Source organism: Triticum dicoccoides, chromosome 5A (genome assembly GCF_002162155.2).
Source record: "Triticum dicoccoides isolate Atlit2015 ecotype Zavitan chromosome 5A, WEW_v2.0, whole genome shotgun sequence".
NCBI lineage: Eukaryota > Viridiplantae > Streptophyta > Magnoliopsida > Poales > Poaceae > Triticum > Triticum dicoccoides.
In genome coordinates, this window is record NC_041388.1 from 42,656,821 (window position 1) to 42,674,615 (window position 17,795).

A 17,795-nucleotide genomic window follows, 5' to 3' on the forward strand; every position below is an offset into this window, starting at 1 on the left:
CTTAACAGATGGTCCAAAACGGAGATGTAAACAAAAGAGCAACTCCAACAGATGGTCCAAAAACAAGATGCAAAACCGGTCGGCGGCCGCGCAGCTGCTGTTCAGCCACTGTACAGCCGACGGCGGCAGAGGTGGAGGAACGGTTCCTTGGCTGCCCGAGAACGCCGCCGGCCATGGCTGCGAGTCGGCGGCCCAAGCCTCCGTGGCTGCCTTCGAGATTTTGGTCGGTCGAGCCGCACTTCTGGCCAGGTTCCGGCCGCAATTCGCCGGCCGTTTGCCTCGTACCTTCGTCGCCTTCGTAGGAACCGCCGACAGAAGGCGGGGGATGGGGGCGGCGGACTGCTGGGTCGCGGGCTGGCGGTCGCGAGGCCGAATGCGAATGAACTGGCGGTTGGGAGTTAGCGCGCGGCCTCGGTTTTTTACATCACTTGTATCTCGTGACATAAATTTGCATCATGAAGTTTTCAATTTTACATCTCCGGGAGGCGGTGGTCCAATTTTTTTACATCTGAACCTTTTGTTGGAGCAGCGCTTTTTGCTCTCGAAGCTCCAAAATTTAGTTTTTTTTTACATATGGACCCTCTATTGGAGATGCTCTTATAGAGCAAAGAGGCGGTGCGGGAGGCGGCCGAGGTGGGCACAACCCACTAGGGCGCGCCCGGGTGGGTTGTGCTCCCCTCGGAGCCCCCCTTTGGTACTTCTTTGGCCCATCGTGTGTCTTCTAGTCCAGAAAAAATCTCCAAAAAATTTCGCTGCATTTGGACTCCGTTTGGTATTGATTTTCTGCGTAGTAAAAAACAAGAAAAAAACAACAACTGGCACTGAGCACTATGTCAATAGGTTAGTCCCAAAAAATTATATGAAGTTTCTATAAAATGATTGTAAAACATTCAAGATTGATAATATAACAGCATGGAATAATAAAAAAAAAATATATACGTTGGAGACGTATCAGTCCTATTGCAACTAAGTTGTCTCTTGTCTTCTTCTCATTCTAAATACCCGCAGCCATTCGGGGTCCTGTAGATCGATCAAGGAGAAGATAAAGAGCATGGAGGACGCGGAATGCTAACCAGAACAAGAGTGAGAGAAGGGGTTAGTACGTTAGCTGAAAGCTATTCCTTGGGGATGAATGAGATGTAGTCACTAAACACCTAATGTTTTGTCTGAATGTTTATTCTTAATAACTGACGTGACCCCACGAGACTATAAGGGCCTATAATTGGACAACTGATTCTTGATACAGGTCGCATGCTGGTTAGGACGTAGTTCAGACACATCCCCCGCATACTCGTGTTGCAAGCACATCATATCGGTTGTTTTCCATAGCACAAATTAAGTCATTAAGATCCCAAACATAAATATAAGATTGTGAAGTAAGACCTTATACCCATCCTTGTCTTACTACTAGTGTTTACACCCCTTAAGGGTTTTTTCTGCAACACCCCTTAAGGTTATTAAAGGTCCAGTCGAAGAATTGGAACTTGATTTGTTAGCACTAACTTGTTAGAGCCTTTGTTGTAGTGCACACTCTCTCATGGATTCGATAATCCATGGTCACACTCCTTGGTGAAATGGCACATGAACCTTCTGCTATCCAAATCGGATCTAAAAAGGCATCAACCACCTTTTCTGGCGCCATTGCCAGGGAGGCATTGTGTCACTAGTCATCGTTTTAGAGTATGTGCTCCTCTTCATTCTCCATTTCTTCATGGATGCTCACCTTCATCATCATCATTTCAGTATCTTTGTTGCCCGAATCCAATGATATTGCCCTTGAAGTGAATTTGGGCAATTCTTCCATCTCCAGTGCATGCAATCAAGAGATCCGAGCAAACTGACCACCCTCTTACTTCAGACGTTGCCAAGATACTTTTGATGTATGCTATAGTTGGTTCTCTCAAGTACTAAGGACCAAACACCTCGACCACCGCAGTAGAAAATTTGAGCATCGCATCTCCACATGTGCTCTCAGACATCTAGAGGTACTCGTCCAATGAATCTATGGTCGTGCCATATGCAAGCATCCACAATGCAGTCATGCACTCCTGATAACAAATAAATCCAATCCTTCCTATGTCACCCTTCTTCAAGATGAAGTAGTCATCGTACGAACGGACGCCATTGTAGAGGCTATCAAAGAAAAAATCACATGCGAAAGCGCCAATGAAAATTATCTATGAATAGGGCATCAGGGGCAAACTAATCATCCATCAGCGTTAAATGCCCATGTACCCTACTCCAGTTCATCACTTGATGACCCTTGATCGGTCCCTTGAAGGGACAAAAGATCTAGCACATGAATTTCATCAAACACTTGCCAGGCGTGGTGACTGTAGGGGAGGATGGTACCTACGTAGAGAACGAACAAGAGTTGTGGACCAATGGTGTAGACTAAGCGGTGCGGCAACCAGGTGAAGCGGAGGAGGTCGCGGAGGTTCTGGAAGGGCTTGGCGAGCAACTGAGGTGTAGAACATCGATGTTGGCGAGGGAGAAAGCAGATGTAGACAAATAGGGGAGGGATGGAGACAAGGGATCTGTGTAGGGTGTCAGAGTCCTACGTGGCGGTGGTCCGGGCTCCCGCAAAGCCCCACAATTTGCTTCCAGTTTCTAGGAAAACGGATAAGCGAGCTGGTCCATGGAATGATGCGGGGCGGCGTTAGATGAGAAACTGCGTCCGGACTCCGGACAACATGGTCCGAACGTATGTGGGCCATCTGAGTGTCCGCTTTGGAAATGCCCTAATAGTCCAATCAGTTCTTTCAAGTAAACCGTCATGGATGTTTATAGAAATCAACTGAGATAATAGAAAGGTCCTAGAGTAGAACCGACTGAGATATTGCTTATGCCAGGTAGGCAAAGTCTGCCACCTCCATACACCATCTGTATTATATTTGTATGTATATATCATGCAAGATCATCACATTTTACACATACATGAGCATAGTGTTGATATTCAGCATCATTTATAGACATAGTCAAAATCATCAACAAGTTAAAATGTTGAAAAGAGAATATACAATGAACGGAGCAAAGAGAGAGAAAAACCCTTCTCGCCTGCTTGATTATGTCGTTAGCTTCTCAGGGTCTCTGTTATAGACCACCGCTCAGTGCCAGCCCACCTCCTACCCCCGTGACATCGCTCATCCCGCATCTTGTTGCAGCACTCTCCCTTGTGTATTCTTATCCCCGTCGTCATGATATAGGAAGGCGACGTTTAGGAATTGGAGCAGCTGCTCTATTAGGAAAGTTAACTTTGGACAAAGGCAAAATAATCATTCCTTGTTAATGTCAGCGTCATGGGAACGAGGGTACCTAGACTTTCCTGCCTGCGGCCCTGAGCTTAGCTCCATCGATGGCCCGATACGGCCCAGCTTTATCAACAACAACCGAAGACCCTCGCGAGGGGCCAAGCCTCATGAGGTGGACGACACCAAGACCTCCCTGGGGGTGCTCCTCGCCAGGCTGGCTCCTGAGGAGCGGAGATATCAAGGCAAGGTGCACCTCGCGAGGTTCACATGACGTGAGCCATGACGACTAAGGCCAGGCGGGCACCAGCGGGCACAGTGTACCAGTTTCCTCTTTGGTGCTAAGGAGGCAAGTGCAGATGCGAAGTCCCGAGGAATCAAGCAAAGGTTTCCATATCAGTGCAACAAGACCAAGACCTCCAGGACGGCAAGACGAAGGTCATCACGGAGCCCACCACGGTGTCACCACCAGAGCCTTTTGCAAGCGAAGACTACTTTTGTCAGGATAGCTTGTACTAGTTGTCTCCCTTCAAATTTGGACGTTGTGGGATCCCTTCCCGCCTTGCATTTGGGAAGAGGACCAAGGCCACTATAAATAGGACTTAGCCACCACCATAGAAGGGAGATCATTCAGATCATCCTCCCGCCCACCAACTCATCAAGCTCAAGAACACCTCACCTCCTGAGGCTGTTCAACCACTATACTAGTTCATCCTCAGCCCCTCTAGGAAATCCACCACAAAGCTGGAGTAGGGTATTACACCGCAAGGTGGCCTGAACTAGGATAAACTGTTGTGTCTCTTGTCCCTTGGGCTCGTCGAGCTAGGCCGTGGAATCATTGGGCAGGGAGAGTGGGAAGGGAGAGTTCTTCACATGCACCCCAGTGTTCGAACCTCTCAAGGGTCTACGGAACCCCGGATCTGACATTTGGCGTAGCAGGTAGGGGTGCGTCGAAGCATCTCTTCCGTCGGTCGACCCATCGCCACTCCACCGCCTCCATGGCTGATGATTGTCGAGCCCATGCCGAGCGTCGAGCCGCTCTCGCCGCTTGCGTCGCCCTGATGGCGCCTGTCGGTAGGCCTCCCTGTCGTTCTCCATCGCCTGCCGCCAACGCCGCCACCAGCCCGACGGGGCACGAGCAACAAGCTTCGTTGCTGCACCCCTCCGTGTGGCGAGATGGACGCACTACCACCCCGTCGCTGACTCCGTCTGGCTCATCGTCTCACGCTCGTCGCGGGCCGGTGGACGCGCAGGCTGTGCTGCTCATGGCACACGAGCTCCTGCGCTACCGCCCCGACGATGACTTCTATAAGGACTGGCTGGACCGCATCGTCGAGCTCGTCAGCGCGGCTGGGGGCTCGCGTGCATCGTCCCTCTCGCTGCCTCGCCCGCCGCCCACTGCGGGTGACGTAGCCCATGGAGCACCTTCGCCACCTCCCCGTCAGGACGTCGCCCTTGGTCTGAGACGTGCGGCCCCATGGCGTGACCCACCGTGCAGGGTGCCCGCGCGTGAAGAAGAAGGCTGCCAGGAGGTCCAGCGGCCGCAAGAAGGTGCTCCAGCGCTCCCTGCACCATCATGTCAAGACCGCGCGCCGCCTGCTGTGGCGGCGCATGAGCACCAAGACCAGGCTCCACCTCCATCACGGGCTCCCGTGACCACCGTGGGCTCCCGAGCCTTCACTCCCGAGCTACGCAGTGTCGTATAGCCAGGCAAGTTCAAGCCCGACCCGCCTCCGCGCTATGATGGCACCCCAGACCCTGCGGAGTTCCTGCAGCTCTATGAGCTAAGCATCGAAGCGGCCAATGATGACGAGAACATCATGGTGAACTGGTTTCCCATGTCTCTCAAGGATGGCGCGCGCTCGCGTCTCCTGAACCTGCCTGTGGGATCGATCTCCTCCTCAAGTGAGATACGTGAGTGTTTCGTCGCCAACTTCTAGGGCACTCGCAACCGCCCGCCTGCCGCAGGTGACCTGCGATGCATCAAGCAGTGGCCAGGAGAAACCCTACAGAAGTACATCTAGCGCTTCAACAGCGTTCGCCTCAAGATCCCCAAGGTTTCAGACGAGGCCATCATCTCAGCGTTCTCCGATGGCATCCACGATGTCAAGATGAAGGAGGAGCTCGCCATCCATGACGACCTATGCACGGCTCTGGAGATGTTCAACATGCAACCAAGTGCGCAAGAGCTGAGGAAGGGTGCCTCTCCCTCCTCAAGCTCCCAGCGGTCGACCCAGAAGACAAGAAGGCCAAGGCCAAGGATGTGAAGCGCAAGGGGGCGGCCGTGCTCGCGGCTGAACCAAAGATGAAGCGCGGCTGCGACCACCCAGAGTCATCCAAGGGTAGCCGTCCGTTCTGCGTCTTCCACAACGTACATAGTCACAACACCAATGATTGTCAGGAGCTCAGGGCCATCCGCGACGGGCGCCTCGGTCGACGCCCCGAGCACAACGATCAAGGCTATGGCCGCGGAGGAGGTCGAAGTGGAGGATGCTGGGACGACCGCGACCCTCGCCAGGAGTGGTGAGATGAGCCTCGTGAGGATCGCTGGTAGGGCCAGCCTCGTGAGGACCGTCCTCAGGGCAACGCCGACCTCCCTCCACTATCACCGCCACCAAGAAGGAACCACGACCACCACTAGGACGAGGGGGCTGGGGGCTTCCAGGAGCCACGCGCCATCGCCTGCATCTTGGGCGACACTAAGGCCCAGCCTCTCAGCACATCTTCAAGCAGTTCACTCGCGAGGTGAACGCAGCCCACCCCAGGCTCAAAGCAACACGTCCGCTCAGGTGGTCCAAGTGCACCATCACCTACAGCTTCTCCGACCAGCTCAAGTGTGCAGCAACTGTCGGCACCCTCCCGATGCTTTGCTCGCCCGTCATCAGCAATGTCCTTATCACCAAGACCCTCATCGATGGTGGTGCAGGGCTCAATATTCTTTCCATCGAGACGTTCGACCGCCTCCAAGTACCATATGATCAGCTGCAGCCCACCAAGACTTTCTCAGGAGTGACCGACGGCTCCACCACCCCGATAGGGCAGATCCGTGATACGTCTCCAACGTATCTATAATTTTTTATTGTTCCATGCTATTATATTACCTGTTTTGGATGTTAATGGGCTTATTTATACACTTTTATATTATTTTTGGGACTAACCTACTAACCCAAGGCCCAGTGCAAATTGTTGTTTTTTTGCCTATTTTAGTGTTTCGCAGAAAAGGAATATCAAACGGAATCCAAACGGAATGAAACCTTCGGGAGAGTTATTTTTGGAACAAACGTGATCCACGGGACTTGGAGTGGACATCAAGAAACCAACAAGGAGGCCACGAGGCACGGGGCGCGCCTACCCCCATGGGCGCGCCCTCCACCCTCGTGGCTCCACCGACCTACTTCTTCCTCCTATATATATATATCCATATACCCCGAAAACATCCAGGAGCACCACGAAACCTTATTTCCACCGCCCCAACCTTCTGTACCCAACAGATCCCATCTTGGGGCCTTTTCCGGAGCTCCGCCGGAGGGGGAATCGATCAAGGAGGGCTTCTACATCAACACCATAGCCTCTCCGATGATGTGTGAGTAGTTTACCTCAGACCTGCGGGTCCATAGTTATAAGCTAGATGGCTTCTTCTCTCTCTTTGGATCTCAATACAATGTTCTCCTTGATCTTCTTGGAGATCTATTTGATGTAACTCTTTTTGCGGTGTGTTTGTCGAGATCCGATGAATTGTGGGTTTATGATCAAGTTTATCTATGAACAATATTTGATTCTTCTCTGAAATCTTTTATGTATGATTGGTCTTTGCAAGCCTCTTCGAATTATCAGTTTGGTTTGGCCTATTAGATTGATCTTTCCTACAATGGGAGAAGTGCTTAGTTTTAGGTTCAATCTTGCAGTGTCCTTTCCCAGTGACAGCAGGGGCAGCAAGGCACGTATTGTATTGTTGCCTGCTACCTCTTGAGCACTGCGTTGGATTTCCCCGAAGAGGAGAGGATGATGCAGCAAAGTAGCATAAGTATTTCCTTCAGTTTTTGAGAACCAAGGTATGAATCCAGTAGGAGGCTACGCGCGAGTCCCTCGTACCTACACAAAAACAATAGCTCAATGCAACCAACGCGCTTAGGGGTTGTCAATCCCTTCACGGTCACTTATGAAAGTGAGATCTGATAGAGATGATAAATAATATTTTTGGTATTTTTAGTATAGAGATGCAAAGTGAAAAGTAAAAGGCAAAGTAAAAAGCAGAGCAATAATAAAGTGATGGAGATTGATATGATGAAAATAGACCCGGGGGCCATAGGTTTCACTAGTGGCTTCTCTCAAGAGCATAAGTATTCTACGGTGGGTGAACAAATTACTGTTGAGAAATTGACAGAATTGAACATAGTTATGAGAATATCTAGGTATGATCATGTATATAGGCATCACATCCGAGACAAGTAGACTGACTCCTGCCTGCATATACTACTATTACTCCACTCATCGACCGCTATCCAGCATGCATCTAGAGTATTAAGTTAAAAATAGAGTAACGCCTTAAGCAAGATGACATGATGTAGAGGGATAGTTTCATGCAATATGATAAAAAAACCCATCTTGTTATCCTCGATGGCAACAATACAATACGTGCCTTTCTGCCCGTTCTGTCACTGGGAAAGGACACCGCAAGATTGAACCCAAAGCTAAGCACTTCTCCCATGGCAAAAACCAATCTAGTAGGCCAAACCAAACTGATAATTTGAAGAGACTTGCAAAGATAACCAATCATACATAAAAGAATTCAGAGAAGATTCAAATATTATTCATAGATAAACTGGATCATAAACCCACAATTCATCGGTCTCAACAAACACACCGCAAAAAGAAGATTACATCGAATAGATCTCCACGAGAGAGGGGGAGAACATTGTATTGAGATCCAAAAAGAGAGAAGAAGCCATCTAGCTACTAACTATGGACCCGAAGGTCTGAGGTAAACTACTCACATTTCATCGAAGAGGCTTGGATGATGATGTAGAAGCCCTCCATGATCGATCCCCCTTCCGGCGGAGCTCCGGAACAGGCCCCAAGATGGGATCTCATGGATACAGAAAGTTGCAGCGGTGGAATTAGGTTTTTGGATCCGTCCCGATCGTTTGGGGGTACGTAGGTATATATAGGATGAAGGAGTACGTCGGTGGAGCTTCGAGGGGCCCACGAGGCAGGGGGGCGCGCCCTCCATCCTCGTGACCTCCTCATGGCTTTCTTGATGGAGGGTCCAAGTCTCCTGGGTCTTATCTGATGACAAAATCACGTTCCCGAAGGTTTTATTCCGTTTGGACTCCGTTTGATATTCTGTTTCTCCGAAACACTGAAATAGGCAAAAACAACAATTCTGGGTTGGGCCTCCGGTTAATAGGTTAGTCCCAAAAATAATATAAAAGTGGAAAATAAAGCCCAATGTAGTCCAAACCAGTAGATAATATAGCATGGAGCAATCAAAAATTATAGATACGTTGGAGACGTATCAGGCATCACCAAGCTTAATTCCTGCTCGTCCTCGAGTAGGTAAATGATAAAAATAGAATTTTTGATGCAGAGTGCTACTTGGCATAATTTTAATGTAATTCTTCTTAATTGTGGTATGAATATTCAGATCCGAAAGATTCAAGACAAAAGTTGATATTGACATAAAAATGATAATACTTCAAGCATACTAACTAAGCAATTATGTCTTCTCAAAATAACATGGCCAAAGAAAGTTCATCCCTACAAAATCATATAGTTTAGTCATGTTTCATTTTCGTCACACAAGAATGCTCTCATCATGCACAACCCCGATGACAAGCCAAGCAATTGTTTCATACTTTAGTAATCTCAAACCTATAAACTTTCACGCAATATATGAGCGCGAGCCATGGACATAGCACTATGGGTGGAATAGAACATAATGAGGGGGGTTATGTGGAGAAGACAAAAAAGGAGAAAGTCTCACATCAAAGAGGCTAATCAATGGGCTATGGAGATGCCCACCGATTGATGTTAATGCAAGGAGTAGGGATTGCCATGCAACGGATACACTAGAGCTATAAATGTATGAAAGCTCAACAAAAGAAACAAGTGGGTGTGCATCCAACTTGCTTGCTCACGAAGACCTAGGGCACTTGAGGAGGCCCATTGTTGGAATATACAAGCCAAGTTCTATAATGAAAAATTCCCACTAGTATATCAAAGTGATAACACGAGAGACTCTCTACTATGAAGATCATGGTGCTATTTTAAAGCACAAGTATGGTAAAAGGATAGTAACATTGTCCCTTCTCTCTTTTTCTGTCATTTTTTCTGGGCCTTTTCTTTTTATGGCCTTTCTCTTTTTTTGGGCCTTCTCTTTTTTATGGCCTTTCTCTTTTTTATTCCTCACTTGCGACAATGCTCTAATAATGATGATCATCACACTTCTATTTATTTACAACTCAATGATTACAACTCGATACTAGAACAAAGATGACTCTATATGAATGCCTCCGGCGGTGTACCGGGATATGCAATGAACCAAGAGTGACATTTTTGAAAGAATTATGAACGGTGGCTTTGCCACAAATACTACGTCAACTACATGATCATGCTAAGCAATATGACAATGATGAATGTGTCATGATGAACGGAATGATGGAAAGTTGCATGGCAATATATGTCGGAATGGCTATGGAAATGCCATAATAGGTAGGTATGGTGGCTGTTTTGAGGAAGATATAAGGAGGTTTATGTGTGACAGAGCGTATCATATCACGGGGTTTGGATGTACCGGTGAAGTTTGCGCCAACTCTCAATGTGAGAAAGGGCAATGCACGCTACCGAAGAGGCTAGCAAGGATGGAAGGGTAAGAGTGCGTATAATCCATGAACTCAACATTAGTCATAAAGAACTCACATACTTATTGCAAAAATCTACAGGTCATCAAAAACCCCGGTACTACGCGCATGCTCCTAGAGGGATAGATTGGTAGGAAAAGACCATCGCTCATCCCCGACCGCCACTCATAAGGAAGACAATCAAATAACACCTCATCTTTCAAATTTGTTGCATAACGTTTACCGTACGTGCATGCTACGGGACTTGCAAACTTCAACACAAGTATTTCTCAATTTCACAACTAATCAACTAGCACGACTTTGATATTATTACCTCCATATCTCAAAACAATCATCAAGCATCAAACTTTTCTTAGTATTCAACACACTCATAAGAAAGTTTTATTATTAATCTTGCATACCAAGCATATTAGGATTTAAAGCAAATTACCATGCTATTAAGACTCTCAAAATAATCTAAGTGAAGCATGAGAGATCAATAGTTTCTATAAAACAAATCCACCACCATGCTCTAAAAGATATAAGTGAAGCACTAGAGCAAAACTATAAAGCTCAAAAGATATAAGTGAAGCACATAGAGTATTCTAATAAATTCCAAATCATGTATGGCTCTCTCAAAAGGTGTGTAAATCAAGGATGATTGTGGTAGACTAACAAGAAAAGACTCAAATAATAAAAGACGCTCCAAGCAAAACACATATCATGTGGTGAATAAAAATATAGCTCCAAGTAAAGTTACGATAGAAGTAGACGAAAGAGGGGATGCCTTCCGGGGCATCCCCAAGCTTTGGATTTCAGGTGTCCTTAGATTATATTGGGGGTTCCATGGGCATCCCCAAGCTTAGGCTCTTGCCACTCCTTGTTCCATAATCCATCAAATCTTTACCCAAAACTTCAAAACTTCACAACACAAAACTTAAAGTAGAAAATCTCGTGAGCTCCGTTAGCGAAAGAAAACAAAAGACCAATTCAAGTTACTGTAATGAACTCATTATTTATTTATATTGGTGTTAAACATAATTTATTCCAACTTCTCTATGTATTATAAACTATTTTACTAGCCATAGATTCATCAAAATAAGCAAACAACACACGAAAAACAGAATCTTTCAAAAACAGAACAGTCTGTAGTAATCTGTAGCTAGCGCAATATCTGGAACCCCAAAAATTCTAAAATAAATTGTTGGACGTGAGGAAATTATCTATTAATCATCTTCAAAAATAATTAACTAAATAGCACTTTCCAAATAAAAATGACAGCAGTTCTCGTGAGCGCTAAAGTTTCTGTTTTTTACAGCAAGTTCAACAAGACTTTCCCCAAGTCTTCCCAAAGGTTCTACTTGGCACAAACACTAATTAAACACAAAAAACACAACCAAAACAGAGGCTAGATAAATTATTTATTACTAAACAGGAGCAAAAAGCAAGGAATAAAAATAAAATTGGGTTGCCTCCCAACAAGCGCTATCGTTTAACGCCCCTAGCTAGGCATAACAAGCAAGGATAGATCTAGGTATTGCCATCTTCGGTAGATAATCCATAAGTGGCTCTCATGATAGATTCATATGGAAATTTTATTTTCTTTCTAGGGAAGTGTTCCATGCACTTTTTTAATGGAAATTGAAATCTAATATTCCCTTCCTTCATATCAATAATTTCACCAACCGTTCTAAGGAAAGGTCTACCGAGAATAATAGGGCAAGAAGGATTGCAATCTATATCAAGAACGATAAAATCTACGGGCACATAATTCCTATTTGCAAAAATAAGAAGATCATTAATTCCTCCCATAGGTTTCTTAATAGTGGAATCCGCAAGATGCAAATTTAGAGAGCAATCGTCAAAATCACGGAAATCTAGCAAATCGCACAAAGTTTTGGGAATAGTAGAGACACTAGCACGCAAATCACACAAAGCATAAAACTCATAATCTTTAATTTTAATTTTAATAGTAGGTTCCCATTCATCATAAAGTTTTCTAGGGATAGAAACTTTCAACTCAAGTTTTTCTTCATAAGAATGCATCAAGGCATCAACAATATCTCTACTATTAAAGGAGAATCGAATGTCGTGATGGTTCGACGTCAATCCTGCACCAAGAAAATCGCTCGTACGATCCCACATCCCTCCCTGGCTGTGGCAGTCTCGTAAAAAATCACGCCTGTCGAAATGCACGACGCGTCGTCATGGTTCGACCCCCTTTCCCACGCCACGATCCATCCAAGTACGTAACAGCTCAAAGAAAATACGAGTCGGTTGGAACCCACGAACCCAACGCACGACTCCACTCTCCACACAACTGTTTGCTCCTCCCCATCTTGAACTCTTTCCCTCCACCGGCACACGCTTGCCGCCGCCCCACCTCCACCTCGGATTCTCCCTCACCCCATCCCGCCCTCTCCCTCTCCCTACACCCGCCGCTTCTCCTCCGTGACGTGTGGCCCAGCCACCGTTCACCACCTCTCCCTCCGCTGCGGCCGCCAGGGCCACGCTCCCGTGCGCACCGTGCAATGCAAGTCTGCCGGGCCGGAGGGGTTCAAGGAGGAGCTGTGCAGGCCACTGGAGCTTCTCCTCGGGGATCTCTGGCGGTGGGCGAAGGACCACCTAGATCTCCCCGTGCTGGTGGAGGTGGTAATGGACCTCGGCCACACCCGCTCGCCCTCTTCCCTTCAGGCGACTTCCTCCTCTCCCACCGCCTCTCTCATAATCCCTTGGCACCGACACGATCGCATATTGGGTCGTTGTTCTCTGCAAACATGAGTAGTTCTCGGTGCACCCAAGCGGCGCTGCCGACCGCAGCCTTCAACGCCTCCAGTGGACGTTGCCGCGCTCAGCTCAGGGGAGAGCGGTCGCATCCCACCGCCACATCGGCTCCGGGCGAAAGCCACGCGGCCGAATCCCCCCACGCACCACCTCCTGCAGGTCTTCGTCCTTTAGGGGCCTTCATGCTTCCGCTGCTCCACTTGTTGCACGGACGCATCGGCTCAGGTTAGCACACGCGTTGTGTCAGGCTTGAATAAGGGTCTGCAAGATCCTTAGGGTGGAGGTTTTCGTTTCGAATTGCAAAGCGCGGTCCGGTAAGGATTCTGATGTGTATCATCTTCAATCTATTGGAGATAACACTTATTATGCCCAAAATTTTACTGTAAAACTGATGATTAACTCCAGCTGGTTATACCAGCAAACTAACGCCATACAAACGCCAGCTCCCTTTATTGCAGTCTGCACCTCTCCAAGAATGAAATTAACTTGTGTGTTCTTAAATCCTTCTGTAAGTTATTTGCATAAAACATTGTAATTTACCATTTGGATGAAAAAAGGGGACACAAAATAGTGAAATGTCCCTTTTAGACGAGCCCATTATTAGCCCTACAACTTGTGTACCTGGATTGAATCAAGATTCACGAGGTTTACCATTAGAGTTTTTATCTATATAGCAAAGAGCTCTATATCCCACATACATTGTGCATTCACACCACTGCATCCTGGATCTACTTATTCTTCTTTTCTCCTACAATCCTATTTAGAGCATTTACCTTTTAGGTTTAATACAAGGCATTTGTGTGGTCCAGGATTGTATCACAGGAGAACTATACATAGTAGTCTGTCAAGACAATCTCATAGTTTTTTTGTAAGATTTTGTGAGCCATTTTAGCTATTTAGAGCTATCACATCTCTGTCAATTAATTTTGTTCTACTTGGATGTGAAACCGCACATATTTAAAAATGTATCCAACATGAGACACTGGATATTGAGACCACCATGTGTTGTTACTTATTCTTTATGAACATGTACTAAATTTCTATTTTTTATAGATATGGGTTGCATATGTTCAGTGGAATGGATATGTGTGCCAATTTGCATATTTTTAAATTTCTTTTATCTTCAACTTTGGAACATACATGGTCACTCGAATAGATATTAAGGAAGATATAGCAGAGAATGAACTGGCATCTTCATGCCCTTCCAACTGGAGGTTAGTTCTTTACAATTTTCTTCATTATCCCTCAATCATTCATGTTCTCAGTCATTGTAGCATACTTGCTGGCTTCTAGCTGCAATTTCATGGTGGTAGACACTGAATGTAGATTTTAAATTGTACGGACTGATTTAGAGTATGTTGACCTCTCGTGTTCTGAAGCCTTTTGCTGTATGCTTCCATTTTGAAAGAATTGAAGCAATTGTTCCATGGAGTGAAATAACACTTTCATCCTCAAACAACAGGTGTCTCATTAAGTTTCTTATTCACCAATTGAAACATGTGTCAGTAATAGCACAACTAAAGTTGTTGAACACATTATTATAAAATGATAGGCTGGATTATGGCTTGTATGCATTCTACAAGGATTATTTCCTATGGAATTAAAATTAGTTATCTATTTTTAGGGAGACTATTTGTGAAATTTTATCTGGCCAACTCTTTTTGTTAGGAAATGGAAGCGAGACTGTTGTATTTTCCCCTTGTAAACCAGCGATATGGGAGGACCCCATTATTACGAATTTGAAGTATGACTGCGTGTTATTGGCAAGATACCTACATGGATGATATCGACAAGCTCGATGGCCACAATGAACCAGATGTTGTCGACTACATGGAGGACATCTATAAGTACTACAAGGCAGCACTGGTAACTACAATCTTCCTCTTCAGCATGTCTGTTGAATCGACACACAACTGTACTTCCAGTCTTAAGATGAAATACGAACACATAGCCAACATCACTTAATTACTGTGCAATGGAACTTAATGCTGACATAAGACAATATTTCTGTGATACCTCACTAATCTAAACTAAAGACTAACTAATTCGGAAATGAAGTAGACATGTTTCAAGTCCTTTTCAAGTCAAAGTGTTTAGTTTAGGTTGATGTACAGTGAACAAGAGTAGCATTGAGTAGCACACTTTTGCTTTCTAAAACTAGGGATACACAAGCTCAGATTCTCATGCAACCATCCAGTACCATTTAGATGTTCTTGGCTCATCCTGTAGACTTCAATACTCCACAGTGGATGTGTTTAGTTTCTTGGTTTCTTTTTCTCCTTTTCACTGAATCTACCCAATTATCCTATGGCTAGAATTGTTTTTAGAACTTAATCTTCTAATTTTTTTCCATGTGTTGCAATCTATCGAAGGTTTTCTCATGAAACCATTTGATTTGTTTCTTGCGCCTTCCATTTTTGTGTTTTCCTTAACTATCAGTTCATTTGATTCTGTATGACTGATCTCAATTGCCTGATAAACTTTTGAATTTATGGAGCTATCAAGGGAATGTTATTTTTCTGTATAATGACTTTCTTTTACAATTGATTTTGTAAACACAGATTTCTTACCGAAAGATATTCTTCATATGCCCACTAACTGAAACGAGCTTAGTCGCTTTCGACATTTTTTATTCCATGAAGAATACATAGTGTATTTCTTTCTTTCCTGCTGTCTCAGAGGAAGAAGAAAATCTCTGAATTACGTATGTGTTTGAGCTATGAGGGACGCCTGTTATGTCATATATTCTCTTATAGGACATCTTAGCAGCTTAGCTTCTTGAAGTTATATTTGTAAAAAAAATTCATTTCGTGTAGGACATTCAAGAGTGAGTTGTTTTCTGTGGCCAGAAAAAGAAACAATTCCAGTGAGATACTTGTATAATTCATTTGATGGCTCTTCTTTTCCTCAGGCTATTCTTTTCCTCAGGTTCTTATTGATCTCTTCTTTGCATGAGCTTCTGAACACACATCTAAAGCTTCTAAGAAGCAAATTCCATACTCTAGCAGTGACTTGCTTTCCGGTGTTTTGGTGGGAGAAAATTTTCAGAAGCCAAGTTGTGCTGGACATAGGTAAACCTGCTCATCTCATTTAACTTATATTCTTGTGAACTATCATAATATCCTCCTGATGCTCGATGTTATGTTTACACATGCCACTTTATGACAATGTGAAGATATACTACGCCAAGGAGCTAAAAAAGGCTATGGTTTTATGAGTTCTCAGGCTCTGGTCTGACTTGTATAGCAAAGTTCAAGACTGGTCGCATGAGCTAAGCCAGAGCAAGAAACAAAGCAGTTCTTCTGTGAACCGAGGGAGCATTTGACATGTATCATGTATGTCAACACACGCGATTAGATGGAATGTACTTATGTTCTAGGGCAACATTATTTGTGCCTTATTTGATATCAAAGAAATCATTGGCATGTTTGTACGCTTCATTTATTATGTTTAAGCCATATTTACTGAACTTTTCTAGAGTCATTCCCATAGCACTGACAATGAATTCTAGAAGTTATGGAGTTAATGTTATTCATAAGTTATTTTTTCATTTAACTTGATTCGGAACTTCAATTATGATACTAAGACTCCAAGCACAAAATATAATTGAGACAATTAAGATTCATGCTTCTGTGTCCCGATATTTGTAATAAATAATAACGCTGGCTGCTCTTCTATAAATGGTTCAAATTTATGATACCCTCTTTTTCAAATTGGTTTTATTATTGATTTCTCATACAACTAAAAACCTATTTTATTACTTGTGCGATGTTTTCACGGGCCCATTCACTATACAACTTCAAATCTATGTAAAGCATCACATGTGTTTCCAATAGAATCTATTTATTACTTCTGTGATGTTTTCACGGGCCCATTCTCCATACATCTTCAAATCTATGTAAAGCATCACATGTTATTTCAATAGTAATCTACTCCCTCCGTCCCACAATATAGAACGTTTTCACAAATTATGTCAGTTTGCTCACAAATTATGTTAGTTTGCAAAATATCTTATATTATGGGACAGAGGGAGCATTTATTAGTAGTGTGATGTTTTCATGGGTTGAACCACATTAAGCCATCGAAGGTTTGCCCCGTCTTTAGTACAAGGTAAAACAAGTGGCGAAGTTGTTGTCACTTAGGAATGGAAATCATGTGCAATCAAGTTGGACACATATTTCTGATTTAGAACAACTGTCTAATGTGTGTTTATATGTCTTTTTATCATCCCGTGGCAACACACGGGCATTCAACTAGTGTTCGATAAAGGCTTTATTTTGACTATAAGCATGAGGAGAATTTAGCAAGGATTGCAACAAGGAAATACAATCAGTTAAAGAGCAATTTTCATAATTAAATTCCTTGAAATACAACATAGTGGGTTTAGTAACATCTAGAGTGTTATTTCTTTCAATCCCACTTCTATCAATTTCATCATCAAGATCTAAATACTCCGAATTTTTAGAACGCCTTCTAAGTAAAGGTGGATCATATTCAGTCCCATCATTATCAAGATTAATATTGCAAAACAAATATTTAATAGGGGACACATCAATAACTTTTAGATCTTCATCTTTATTTTCATAGGAATTGGAAGAACACGCTTTAATAAAGGCATCTTTCATAGCACGTGTCCTAGCGGTTCTTTCCTTGCACTCATCAATGGAAATTCTCATGGCTTTGAGAGACTCATTGATATCATGCTTAGGAGGAATAGATCTAAGCTTTAAAGAATCAACCTCAAGAGAAATTATATCAACGTTCCTAGCCAAATCATCAACTTTAAGCAATTTCTCTTCAAGCAAAGTATTAAAATTCTTTTGTGAATTCATAAACTCTTTAACACTACTCTCAAATTTAGAGGGCATCTTATTAAAATTTCCATAAGAGTTGTTGTAGGAATTTCCATAATTATTAGAAGGAT

The 17,795-nt window shown here is 44.2% G+C and overlaps 1 long non-coding RNA gene across 1 annotated transcript; it reads left to right on the forward strand.

Annotated features, from left to right (window-relative positions):
* Nucleotides 1–14,649: 14,649 nt before the first annotated feature.
* On the forward strand, nt 14,650–16,095 carry LOC119296919. Its single transcript, XR_005145450.1, has 3 exons — nt 14,650–14,737; nt 15,688–15,942; nt 16,047–16,095. It is a non-coding gene; the product is annotated as an uncharacterized LOC119296919 (long non-coding RNA).
* The last annotated feature ends 1,700 nt before the right edge of the window (nt 16,096–17,795 follow it).